The sequence below is a fragment of the Cupressus sempervirens genome, chromosome 1 (genome assembly GCF_028749045.1).
Source record: "Cupressus sempervirens isolate cs-2001-9-10 chromosome 1, ASM2874904v1, whole genome shotgun sequence".
NCBI lineage: Eukaryota > Viridiplantae > Streptophyta > Pinopsida > Cupressales > Cupressaceae > Cupressus > Cupressus sempervirens.
The window spans coordinates 678241918-678255429 of NC_143118.1; the positions used below are offsets into that span (position 1 = coordinate 678241918).

Here is a 13512-nt window from a genome sequence, read left to right on the forward strand (position 1 = left end):
TGATAGCATCACTATATTCTTAGAGATAACTCTCTATCCCCTTAAGTTAAAGGAATAACTTTACCTAGCCATGAAGAAATCAATAATGTATAGTTTGTTGATGATACTTCACTTCTCTTTGAGTTGTCTAAAATCAATGTCACCAACCTTTCAACGAAATTGAACTTTTTTTGCAATGCTTCAAGTTGCAAAGTGCCTATTGCTAAATCCATTATGCTAGGTTCGACAGAGTAGCCTTCGTCATGGTATTGTAAATTTGGATTCTCTTGGGGTGGAACAACACATATAGTTAGATATCTGAGGATACCATTCTCTATATCCCCCAACCTAAATACTATGTCGAAATGAGTTGAGAAAATATTGAACACAAGCTCAGTAGATGGAACAACAACTTTTTATCCCTTCCTAGAAGAACACAAGTTTTTCAGAAAGTGTTATGAACATGTATTGTTTATTACTCTTCTACATGGCTCTTCAATCAAATCATATTAACTATATTCACAAAGTGATTAAAAACTTCTTAATGTCAGATGGTAAAGGGAGTAGGAAGAGACATGTTGTTAAATGAAGTTGGTGCTCTATGAGGAAGGAGATAGGAGGATTGGCTTTGAAAGATCTAAGGTTGCAAGGCATAGCTCTTGCTGCCAAATAGATTGCCAGATCCAAAAAATGAAATAAACTTTGGAAGGTCCTAATTAGACACAAAATTGCTCAAGGCACTCTCTATGTGGGAAAATCTTGGAAAGGTTTAAATATCCATGAGCTACTCTTAGGTAGATGGAAGATTAAGGTGAAAGGGTCAACATTATTTAAAGCTATCTTGAAGGCATGGGAGAAAGTAAGACAATGTATTATAGGGGTGAGATATCAAACTACCAAGACAAGATTTGTGGGGGGAAATCCCCTTGGTGGAATTTTGAAAGAAAAGGTAAACCTTTAGCCTTCCTACAAGGATGCTCAACTAGGGCATGGGACAAAATAGGAATCCATTCATTCAAGGATCTCATAGAAAAGTACATGCTTTTAACCCCTCACAAAAAAGAATGTTTGTTATCCTCAAAAGGGCTTGGTAGTGTGCTAAGCTTCCTCAAAATTATGGTGATGAGATTGATAGACTTCCTCTCCTTGCCTGGCTAGATGACTCGTGCCTCTTCTCCACCAAGGCTAAATACCTGTACAACCTACTGTCAAACAAAAATTCTATTTTTTAATACCTCAAGACTAAGTGGTTATGTAACCTTGAACCCCGATGCTGGTCCAAACACTTTTCCTCTATTTGGCATAGGAATGTTGAACCTAAGATTCAATGCTTTATTTGGCAAGCCTTGCTCCATTGATTACCCTTGAATAATGTTAATGGTGTTCCTCTCCCCTATTCTTTATGTTTGAAACTTTGTCTCACCTACTATCCAAATGTAGCTTTGTCAAAGGGGTTTAGAACTAGTTTGGAATCCAATCAAACTCTAATATTCTCACCTTTTATGCTAATACAGGCTCTATTCCTGGTCTCCCAAAGCATCTTAATAGATTATGGGCTATTTTTTCTTTTTACTTGCTTTGGTCTATGTAGTTAATTAGGAATGATGACGTATTTAAAGATAGGAGTAGAATCCTTACTGAGTCTATGGAGACTAATTATGCATAAATGAATTTTGCAGGTTACTATTATCTACAAAGTGAAGGAAAGACAAGCATTAAGGGCAACTAGTGAATGATCTATGGTGCTTAAGGATGAGTACATCCAATTTGAAGTTAAAGCATAAATCAATGAGACATTTACATTGGAGGGCATCCTTAAAGAAATGTTGGAACAAATCAAGTTGGTAAAGGAACTCCAGGAGCTGAACAGATAGAGTAAAATAGTGAATCAAGCAAGCATCAACTCTAATGTTGGCAGGACCAATACTAGTGGGACCAAGCTGGGAAAATTTGTTAAATTTTTGGAAGACAACACTAAAACAAACAATATAATAGTGTTTACTGAAAATGTGGATGATTTCAATGAAGGAGGAACCCCTTGTATAATGATAACTACTATCCCTCTTTCCCTAGCACTTCCATGGTAGTAAGTTATGAAAGATCTGAACATTGTGATCAGGGATGGTGACTTGAGGCTCAAGTGGACTGAGGGACCTCTTCCATGGACAACATGGATGAAGTGCTGAGGTTCATATATTGATAGTTAATACGGCTTTGTCCTTTTTTCTTGGTTCGATATTTTAGTGAGGATATGTACAGATTGAAGATCGTAAACTTGATACTTTAGTTCGAAAACTTTATTATGTTGTTATGAACTGTTAAGTGACTTTTACTTATATCTAATAGAAAAATAAATCATAAAAGAAAACAAAACTTTACAATTTTCTTCAATCATAAATTCTTTACTAGTTTTTTCACATAGTAATGAGTTTGAGGATGTAAGCCTCCTACTTAGAATATCCATTTAAAATACCAAATTTAGTTCGATAGTTATTTTGTTTGAGTAATATCTGAATTGTATGTAATTAATCATCCACCTCAACTTTTCCTTTACTATTTATTATATCTTTCTAGATTAATTAATTTGAAGATTCTGTTAGGAATTTATTTTTCTAATAAATCTTAATATAAATGTTACATCCACACTATTCGAGAAGCTTAATAAAAAAGATTGAATTATCCAACTCCTACAAATAGAACAGCCATAACCTGCAACCATAGTATTTTATAAACCATTGTTAGATTTTTTAAATCTTTGTGAAGATACCACTATTCCATTTCGTTAATATCATCCAAGAAAGTGCATTCAGATGTAAACAAATTTCTTTGAGGCATTCTGTCAAATAGTTCACTTGCCTTGTATAATCTTACACACCTCCCATTGTAGTTGCAGATACAACGTCTCTATGATGGAAGTTCATACTCTATTCCCAAGCTCTCTGTTTCCCAAAGGCTATCGAGTCTAAGTTTATACCTACCAACCACACTTGGTTAGAAGTTTCTAATTCCTTTTTGACACAAGTAATTTTTGCTTATGCTACAACCATGTAGCATTTCATGAGAGATGTCTATGCTTCTACATTTCACAAACACATCAAATAGAGCATTAAATAGTGGATTCCCTTACGTTCTTTTTTAATTGATGGCAATGACCTATTCTAAACCTCCCATTTTGGCAGGCACCGGCTATGGTGCACCATATTTGCATTGGGCCCACAAGCCATTTACATGCTCATCCCATGCATGGCATGATGTATGACCCAACATGAATACATATTGTTGATCCTCTTTTTACTGTTAATTAAATGTGCATAGGCAAACTTCATACTTTTATAAAATTTACTTTTGTCATCTTATAGTAGTGTTTCTTGTTTTTGAATATTTTGTTTGAATATTTGGTAATAGATTTTTTTTTAGTTTTATATTAATTTGAATAGTAAGTTTTGATTTTTAATTAAATTTATCGCTATTAAATATAAATTTTAGGTAGGTAAATTTAAATGTATATATTAAATACAATATATTTAAATTTATTTTATGCATAATTTGCTAAATCTATTATTGCAAAATATTTAGTTTTAATCTTGATGTTAGATTTTTTTCAAATGTTATTTTTACTATATGGTAGTAAAAAAATTATTTTATCTTGATAGTAATAAAAAAATATTTTAAATAACTTTATAATAGTTTATAATAAATATATTTATGTAATTTATATTTAAAAAAATATTAATATTAATAATTAATAATTTAATTAAAATTATTAAAATTATAAAAATTTAAAAAGCTTTTTAATAAATTAAAATAATTCTTATCTTAAATATATCTTTAAAATATTGTTATTAATAATTATAACGTAAAATTATAAATTATTAAATACTCAAAGTTAAGTAAATTATTCTTAAATGAAAAAAAAAATCAATATAGAAAAAAAAAATTTGCAAAATATTTGACATAAGAAAATAACATAAGTCTTTTACGAATTAAAAAAATCAATATGGAAGACATATCTATTATAATTATGTTAGTGTAATATACACAAATAAAATTTAATAGATCTCTCATTTGATCTCACTTCTATTTTTAAAAATTTTATTATGAATTTTAAAAAAAAATAAAGTAATCTTTAATTGATTATTCAATCATAGTATTTTTAAAAGTCTTTTAAGAAAATATTCATTTTTTTTCTTAAAACAATTTAAAATAGTTTATATATATTATAATATAGAAGATAATATTATTTTTTTGATACAAATTAGAAAGCTTTTTAATAAATTAAAATAATTGTCATCTTAAATATATAGTAAAAAATATTGTTATATTATAACATTAAATATTAATTATTAAACACTCAAAGTTAAATAAATCACTCTTAAATTTTATATATATATATCTGTGTGTGTGTGTGTGTGTAAAATATTTGAAATAATACAATAGCATAAGTCTTTTATGAATTAAAAAAATCAATATGAAAGACATATCTATTATTATTATAATTATATTAGCATAATATACACAAATAAAATTTAATAGATCTCTCATTTGATCTCACTTCTATTTTTTAAAATTTTATTAGAATTAAAAAAAAAAAAAAAAAATCTTTAATTAATGATTCAATCCATAGTATTTTTAAAAGTCTTTTAAGAAAATATTCATTTTTATTCTTAAAACAATTTAAAGTAGTTTTTATATATTATCATACAAAGATACTATTTTAAAAAAAATAAAAAATTAGATAGTTAAATATATTTATTATAAATTATTATTAAATTATTTAAAATATTCTTTATTAGATTAAAAAAAATCAACTACAATACAACATGATATATTAAACAATATCTAGTAAAAATAACATTTGAAAAAAATCTAACGTCAAGATTAAAACTAAATATTTTGCAATAATAGATTTAGCAAATTATACATAAAATAAATTTAAATATATTGTATTTAATATATACATTTAAACTTACCTACCTAAAATTTATATTTAATAGTGATAAATTTAATTAAAAATCAAAACTTACTATTCAAATTAATATAAAACTAAACAAAATAATCTATTATCTGAATATTAAAAAACAAGAAACACTACTATAACAAAAGCAAATTTTATAAAAGTATGAAGTTTGCCTGTGCACATTTAATTAACAGTAAAAAGCGGATCAACAATCTGTATTCATGTCAGGTCATATGTCATGCCATGTATGGGATGGGCATGTAAATGGCTCGTGGGCCTGGTGCAAATATGTTGCACCGTAGTCGGTGCCTTGCCAGCCCGTCTTAAACATCACACACTAACCAAGAAATTAAGCTTGGAAAAATAAGTCAAACTTTGACTATTAAACACTTTTACTCTAAGAATGAAGCATTAGTGTGTGATGTTTAAGCCGTTCGTGCCTAGCCAGACAATGTTCTCTAGTAGAGTTCTTGAACCACCAACAACCTTCATTCTTCCCACTTAGACCATTCAAATTTGAACTTGGGCTATCATCCCGCCCTTCCACCGACGGCTCTATGCTTGCCATTCCCTTGATCATTAGACAAAGTTGTTCAATTATTGATTAATGTCATTAAATACAGTGATCATAAGAACTTTGTTATCCTCCATACAATATTTACTTTCTGAAATGTGTAAAATATACTAGAATTTCACAATTAAAATTATCATTTGATTTTTAATGATACGCGTCCTAGTACTATAAATGCACAAAAGATCTGTTAAAAACTATGCATTGTGAGCGTCCTCTATGACACCAATAAAAGAATGCTATAGTGACTATTTCCGCCACTGGAGAGCTAGGAGTAGCTGTCCGTCTTTTCTTCAATGGAAAAGGAGAGAACAAAATGCCAAAATCTATAACAGTTGCCCAATTCTTATCATCATTTGTTTTAATAATCATCTAGCGTGGCTAAACCTCAAACCACTGAATTATTTTTAATAATCCACTTTTAAATGTGCAGACGATGCCATTTCAGTACCAAATGACTGTATACAACAATCAGCTTGTAATTTCATTTATCCAACTTGCTTGTTATGAAAAATGAGTCATCTAGAGAAGCTATATCGCTTTGAAATGGGATGAAAGGTAGTTAACGCTAATTTCTTAAATGGTAAGTCAGTAAAACATATTTCCGTAAGCCAATTTAAAATTGTCCGATCTTAGCTCAGTTGGCAGAGCGGAGGACTGTAGCGGGAATCAAAATCCCTAAGGAATCCTTAGGTCGCTGGTTCGATTCCGGCAGATCGAACTTGTCAATATTTTGTATATACTTTTCCCTTCTCAAAACTTTTTAATTTCCGACTTTGTCAATGTTTTTGTATATACTTTCCCTTCTCAATACCTTTTTAATTTCGGACTTGTCAATATTTTGTATATACTTTTCTTTCTCAGTACCCATTTTATTTTATTTCATAGTTCTCATATAATATCTCTCACAAAATTCTCAATTTTTTTTATATACTCTTCCTTCTCAATACATTTAAAAAAAAAAAATTTATAGCTCTCATATAATATCTGTCACAAAATTCTCAAGTAAATGTTTACATTGAATATAATATTTTGAAATAAACAAATTTATTTTCAATCCCATTGTTTGTTCGAAATGGCAAAGATCATCTCTTCCAACTGCCTTGTGGTCAATTATGTCATCAAATTGTTAAAAAGATGATTTCGACATTCGCAACATCTCCTCTGTATTGTCTACATTTATTTACTCGTAATCACATTTATTTACTCGTAATCACATTTTAGTGTACAATAGATACCTCTAACGGTTTGTAATCCATCAATTTTAATCATTTTTTAAGACAATCTTCAATGCAATTTTTTTTTGTAAAAGTATTGATTGTTACTTTTACAGAACAAACAATTTTCAAATGATTTCACTAATTTGTTATTAAATAATATTTTTTAATGTGTTATGTAGAATAGACCTGGAAATCTATTGTTACATATGTAAAGTTATCTTTGAGCTATCTTTGTATTTGCAAACCAAAATTCATAATCATTGCATAAAATGGAATTCTACAAGTGTTACATCTATTGTTTTCATCAACTTTCATAATAATTGCACAAAATGGAATAGCAAAAGCGATAAATCTTTAGACTTTATCAAATTTCAATTTACACATTTATATCATCAATTACCCTTTCCTATCATTGGAAGAAAACATGTTAGCAAACATTGATAAGAAATTAAAGATTATTGATTGAGTACTCACTCTTGTAACTTCTATTGTAAAACTCCAATCCCTCAAATTGTTATGTGCAATAGCTGTGTAACTTCCAAGCATTTCTTAAAACTATTAGGCTTCAAAATCCATAAGAATAATGTTTTAGGTTTCTAAATTGGTAAACAATCAAATCTAGAAATCTAAAGCAATATTCAATTGTTTCTATTTATGTGTACTACAATGGTTAAGAAATTATGATTATATTTGATTTCTAAACTATTTCCACTGTTACATAATATATATGCATGCATTTTATCATTTATAGAAATTTTTTTGATTATATTCTTAGAATAAAATATTTTATTTTATTTTTAACTTTATAACTTATTTTTTCAATTGAAAATTTTAATAGAAAATTTTAAATTTGAACATTAACAAACTTAAAAATTATATATATATATATATATATATATATATATATATTATTATTTTAAATTATCTGATACAGTATAAGTATCATAATATAAATAACACAATTTTAATTACAAAAAATTATTTGTTTTGTTATTTTAAATTAATTTATATTTATATTTATATTACAAAAGACAAACAAAATATATAAGAATTATTTTTTTAATAAAGAAATCAAATCTATAGAAAAATAATAAAACCAATAATAAATTTATTTTTTAAAAATAATATTTTTAAATTATGATCTATATTACTAATATATATTTAGCCGATAGGCTTTTTTTTGGAGTTCATTCCAACCAGATTTTGTCTCACACCGTTCAGAATCTTGTTTCCCAATCAATCAGCTTGTTTTCTGATTATAATCTAATTTATGAAAAGACATGTTGCAAACTGTTGATCATCTTCTAATTTTTGACCGCTTTTACCTGTCAAATGAATCACGTCGGTGTGTTTTTATTATTTTAATTTGTTCACTATATTTTATAATCGATTGTAAAACAGTATAATTTGATAAGCAAAAATTATATTTTAGCTTAAAATGTTTGAATGTGTTGAATTTCTTTCATGAACGTTTCATTAGGAAAATCTATTAATATGTTTGTAAATCTATTAATTGTTGAAGATATCAGATTTCTACAAGGGATTAATTATTACATCATTATAATAGGTTGGATTTACGAATGAATTTGTGAATTTAATATTAGAAACTATGATGAGATTTTTGAATGATTTTAATAAATTGGTATTAAAATTTATTATCTATAAATATTTTAGGTTGTATTTAGATCGATGTTAAAAAAAAATAGCTTATTCAATATTGATATAATGTGAAGTTATAATTACAATTTTAATGTTTTGAATAAAACAATTTATTGTAGAATATGAAATCTACAAACATTAAAAATAAAAGAATAATATTTTAAACATAAATTATTAATTTTAGTTTTAACTTTGTCAACAAACGATTTAGAAAAAAGTTTTGTTTTAGGGAATGGAATGCAAATTGTGAGCCCATGATTTAGTTGTATTACTTTTTGAACTATTTAATGTTTTCATTATTTTAATTTTTCTTTCTTTAATACAAAACTTAATTAAACATACTCAGTTTTTTTTTTTTTTTTTTTTTCTTATTTTTAAAATATTTTTAACAATTCAATAAGATTAGATTATTAATAATAATACGTAAAAATTTCATAGTAATAACCTAGTTTTAATAGTAATTTAAAAAATAATAAGTATATTCCTTACCTTATAATACTTTTATAAATTAATAATTAATTTTATAATTTTCCCTTGAATATGGATAAATTATTATAATTCAGCTTGATGATATTAATTCCACTTTCTATTATGCGAAAAGATGATAAAAAATTTATATTATCAAGATTAGAAAAATTATATTAAATGTTTCATTTTATTTTTTAACTTTATAAGTTCGTTTGTGAATTTTTACATAAAAATATAAAAATTAGTTTTATAAAAATTAAATTATTTAATATTTTTTAAGTATGCTTTTAACTTTTAAATTTTAATTTGTTTAAAATTTTAGCTTTTTATTATCACTATTTTTCATTTTTTCATCTCTATCTATTTTAAAGCTACAAATTTCTCAATAAAGCTACACTCTATAACATTTAACGTAGATTCAATCCAATATTTGCATTAGTTATAACAAAAGCTATTTGATGGAAGCCTAGGTGATCTTTTTTAATTATTTCAATTTCCTATAACTAACTTTTACCCTATAGATCTAGATATTAATCAATTGGAAATTCAATATGCAGAACTCGCAAGGACAAGAAAGAGTTTGTAATTGGATGGTTGGAATGAACAACGAATAGTAGAATGTAACTGCAATAATTGCGACTGGTAACATGATTTTCCATGGGGTGGGAGATGGTTTTACCATTCTTGGAATTTATTTGTTTTTATCTTAGATGAATAATATTACCAAATGGTATAATGATGCAATTATTTCAGTAGAATCCATTGCAAAGGAGAAATCAGTGATATCGTTGGTCTTTGATATAATGTGAAGTTATAATTACACTTTTAATGTTTTGAATAAAATAATTGAAAATAAGATTTGTAGAATTTGAAATTTACAAACATGAAAAATATAAGAATAATATTTAAAACATAAATTATTACTTTTAGTTTTAACTTTGTCAACAAAGGACTAAGAAAAAAGTTTTGTTTTAGGGAATTGAATCCAAAATGTGAGTGTATGATTTAGTTGTATTAATTTTTGAACTATTTAATATTTTCATTATTTTAATTTTTTCTTTCTTTAATAGAAAAATTAATTAAACATAATTAGTTTTTTTTTTTTTTGTATTTACTTATTTTAAAAATATTTTTTACAATTCAATACGATTAGACTATTAATAATAATCTAAACTTGCAAGTGTTCACTTGAAAGGTGCCAAACAAAGACATTACTCATCAAATTTTTGGTATAGTTGAAATCAAAGGTTGGTATGGTGACATTTTCTTATCTTCCTAACAAAGTTGATTCCATCAAGATATGAGAGAACCACAAGACTCATCTATGACTCCCCTATCTTTTTCAATCTTATGCATGAATTGGTTCCTCTTAGCTTCATTATTCATATCCAACATTTTGTAATCTAATAATAATAAAAAGCTAAATGCAATAGTTTAATCTAGGTTTACATACCCATTTCAAATAAGGTTGTTATGATTTCAATGTGTTCATATATGGATCATAAGTATATTTTTCAACATTGTTTCATTCTTTATTAAATTTGATTATAACCTGATCCAAAATTAAAAACTATAAAAGTGAAAATGAATAACATAATTAGTTATCACAAATCATTGCTAAATATTCTAGTGTGAAAGTATAATTGAACTATTGCATGATAAAATTATATAAATAATTCTACTAAATAGTAGCATCAAATAAAGTTTGTGGATTTTGTAGGTTCTTAAAAAGCACTATACTAAAATACATGGGAAAAAAAAAAATTTGATTCCTAATTACAAATCGTCCCTATTTCAAAAGGTGAAATTTTATAATTCAAAAGTGAATATTTTTCATGAATTGAAGAAACAAAACAATTTAACAATTATGACTTTAAAAGTGCATATACAACTCATTCTCTTAGTCTGACAAAATATTATAAATATAAAATGAAAAATCAATAAGGAACACAAGATCAATACTAAAACCAATCAATGCATACCAAAATTGATCGCATAAGGTTGCAAAACATTAAAAACTAAGCCCATGCGCAATAGATTTCAAGAGTTAAAAGATAATATCATTTATTCTATTAAATGAAATGCTAATCATTATAAAATAAAAGATTAATGGACTATTGCCATTGATGTATTTCTAATAACCTTGAAGTCGGTATAGGTTCATCCACATACTTGAGATGTATAACCTTATAATTTTAGTTTATCATACAATCTTTTAAAAAAGGAATGCTAAACAATCTGAATTTTTTAAAATTTTTTTAGAAAGAGATTTGTGATGGAAATGTAATAAGGGCATATACAGGTCAATATAACATTGTAAAATGATAAAATTGTATCACTTATACCTTAAAAATAGGAAAAAAAATTAAATTAAAAGGTTTTCCTCTTGTATATTCATAAGAGGAAATGTGTGTTCTAGACCAATGTTCATCGAAGAAAGGTGTATACCTTCTTTTACACCTAAAATTGTCCTTTTCACCAGGATATTGATTTTCTACAACCTCAAACTACATTGTATGCTTATTATTGAAATAGACTCTTGAAAGATGGAGACAAATCTAATTAATTTTTTTTTTTGATATAGGATGTGGACATTGTGATCCCTATTACTTGAAATAGATGTGTAGATGTAAACAAAGATGGGTATCTACTTCACTCTGAGCCCATTTATCTCATAAAGTCTAAAATATAACCACTCCTTTCTCAAAATGATAAGATTGCATATCAAACACAGAAAAATATCTAAGACAAGATAAGCATTTTTTTTTACCAACCTAATAGTGAATCTATATCCATTGCGAATGTCTCTTCATTCTAATAGAAAAACAATTTATTTAATATTACATTTGAGAATTTTTACTATACTCCCTAACTTAAATCCCTAGGATGATAAAGTAAATTAGAAACTTCACTTTCTTCATTGACTTCACATAACCAAATGGCACATAATTGAATACAATTTTAGTGATGACTAAAAGTGAAAAACCCTTCATGATGTTGCTTCACTCAATTAGGGTCAAAAAATCAATGGGCTTGAAGTTGGTGCTAGACCAATGCTACTTCACACCCAATTTTATTAGCCTTGGTTTTATCAGAAAAAGGAAAAAACTATATTTTATTAGTTGTATAATTAAAATGTTCAAAATTCAATGTGAGTTAGCATTAAAAGATGCTAAACTTAACTAAGTCTAAATTAGAGAATCCATATTAAGTCTTTGTGCTTCAAAATTCGTGCTATTTACTGAAATTCAACATTGTTTTTTACCAATATTGCCTAGAAGATGAGATGGAAGGAAAAGTGACAATTCAAACATCAAAATTATTTGGTCTAAGTAGGTTTGAGATTTTCAATAAATAAGAATCTCAATTATAAAGCTTTATCAATAAATTTATTCAAGTTTATACCCAACATAGTACACTAATTTAGCATTCTAGAAATGATATATATTGTAATTTTCTCTAAAAATATTGTATGAAATCAAGGTGAAAAGTCCTCTCTAATGCTCAACCATTGCAAATTATTTATTAGTAATGATAAAGAGTAGAGAGATGTCAAATGATAAGTTGTAGATCAAGTAGGGAAAATTTTAAATGATAAGGGAAGCAGTTTTGTTCGATATTCCTTTGCATGTTAAGTCATTTATCCATTGCATTTCACCAATCAAAATGACACTAAAATATTAACAAGTGTGTCAATATTAGTTCATACATATGACAAGAAAATGAGAAAAATAATAGTTAAAAGAATTGTGCAACTTTATTGATCCAATAGTGCACAACTATTAGAACATCTCTACAAATAATCTAATTATAAAAAATTAAATTTATAATTATAAAATATTTGTACATAAAATATTAACTATATAACTACTACTATTCTATAACCTTAGCTTCCAATCAAAACTAATTGGAAAGGGCAACAAAATAGACAATTTAATTGACCTTAAATTCTAAAACCAACCATTTTGAAGATGTGACTATCTCCCTATAAACTATATAGTTGACCATTTTTCAAAAAATCAAAAACATTTTGGATTTTTCTAAAAAAATTAACATTTTTTCTTCATGATCTGCATAGTTTGTAGTCAAAAACAACAAAAAATATGGAAAAAAAATCACAACATTTTTACGAATCTAAAAAAAAAAAAAGAGTTTGACTTTATTTTGTCTTTAGTGCATTTTATCTGGAGATTAGCATGTCCTCATTCTAAATCGCTTAGTTCTCAAGTAGATCATTTTGTTTGAAAATAAAATCACTTGATTTGAAAATAAAAAAGCTATTAATTCTCTAAGTTCTCAAATAGATCATTTGGCTTGAAATTCAAATCACTTGCTTCCAAAATAGTAATAAAAATATTCACAAAATTGAATATACAATAATATTACTTCTTTTTCATTTTATTGCCATTTCGCACTGGTTGAGCACTCGTTGTTGAAATACTTGGAAATCGAACAAATATACTCTGTGGATTGAAATTTTCCTTCACTGTCTTCTAAACCTAGTTTTTGTATTGTCGCAAGTACTTAGATTGTTTGGGTAGTGTAGCAATGAGAAGTTAAAGGAATAGGGAAAAGAAAACTATGCATGGCTACAACAGCCATAGTAATTAAGCATATGGACTACTAAAAGGAAAGAATGGGCATTTTAAAGCCCGCCA

General features: G+C 26.5%; 1 non-coding gene across 1 annotated transcript; it reads left to right on the plus strand.

Annotated features, from left to right (window-relative positions):
* Nucleotides 1-6133: 6133 nt before the first annotated feature.
* Nucleotides 6134-6228, plus strand: TRNAY-GUA (transfer RNA tyrosine (anticodon GUA)). The gene is made up of 2 exons: nt 6134-6170; nt 6193-6228. It is a non-coding gene; the product is annotated as a tRNA-Tyr (tRNA).
* The last annotated feature ends 7284 nt before the right edge of the window (nt 6229-13512 follow it).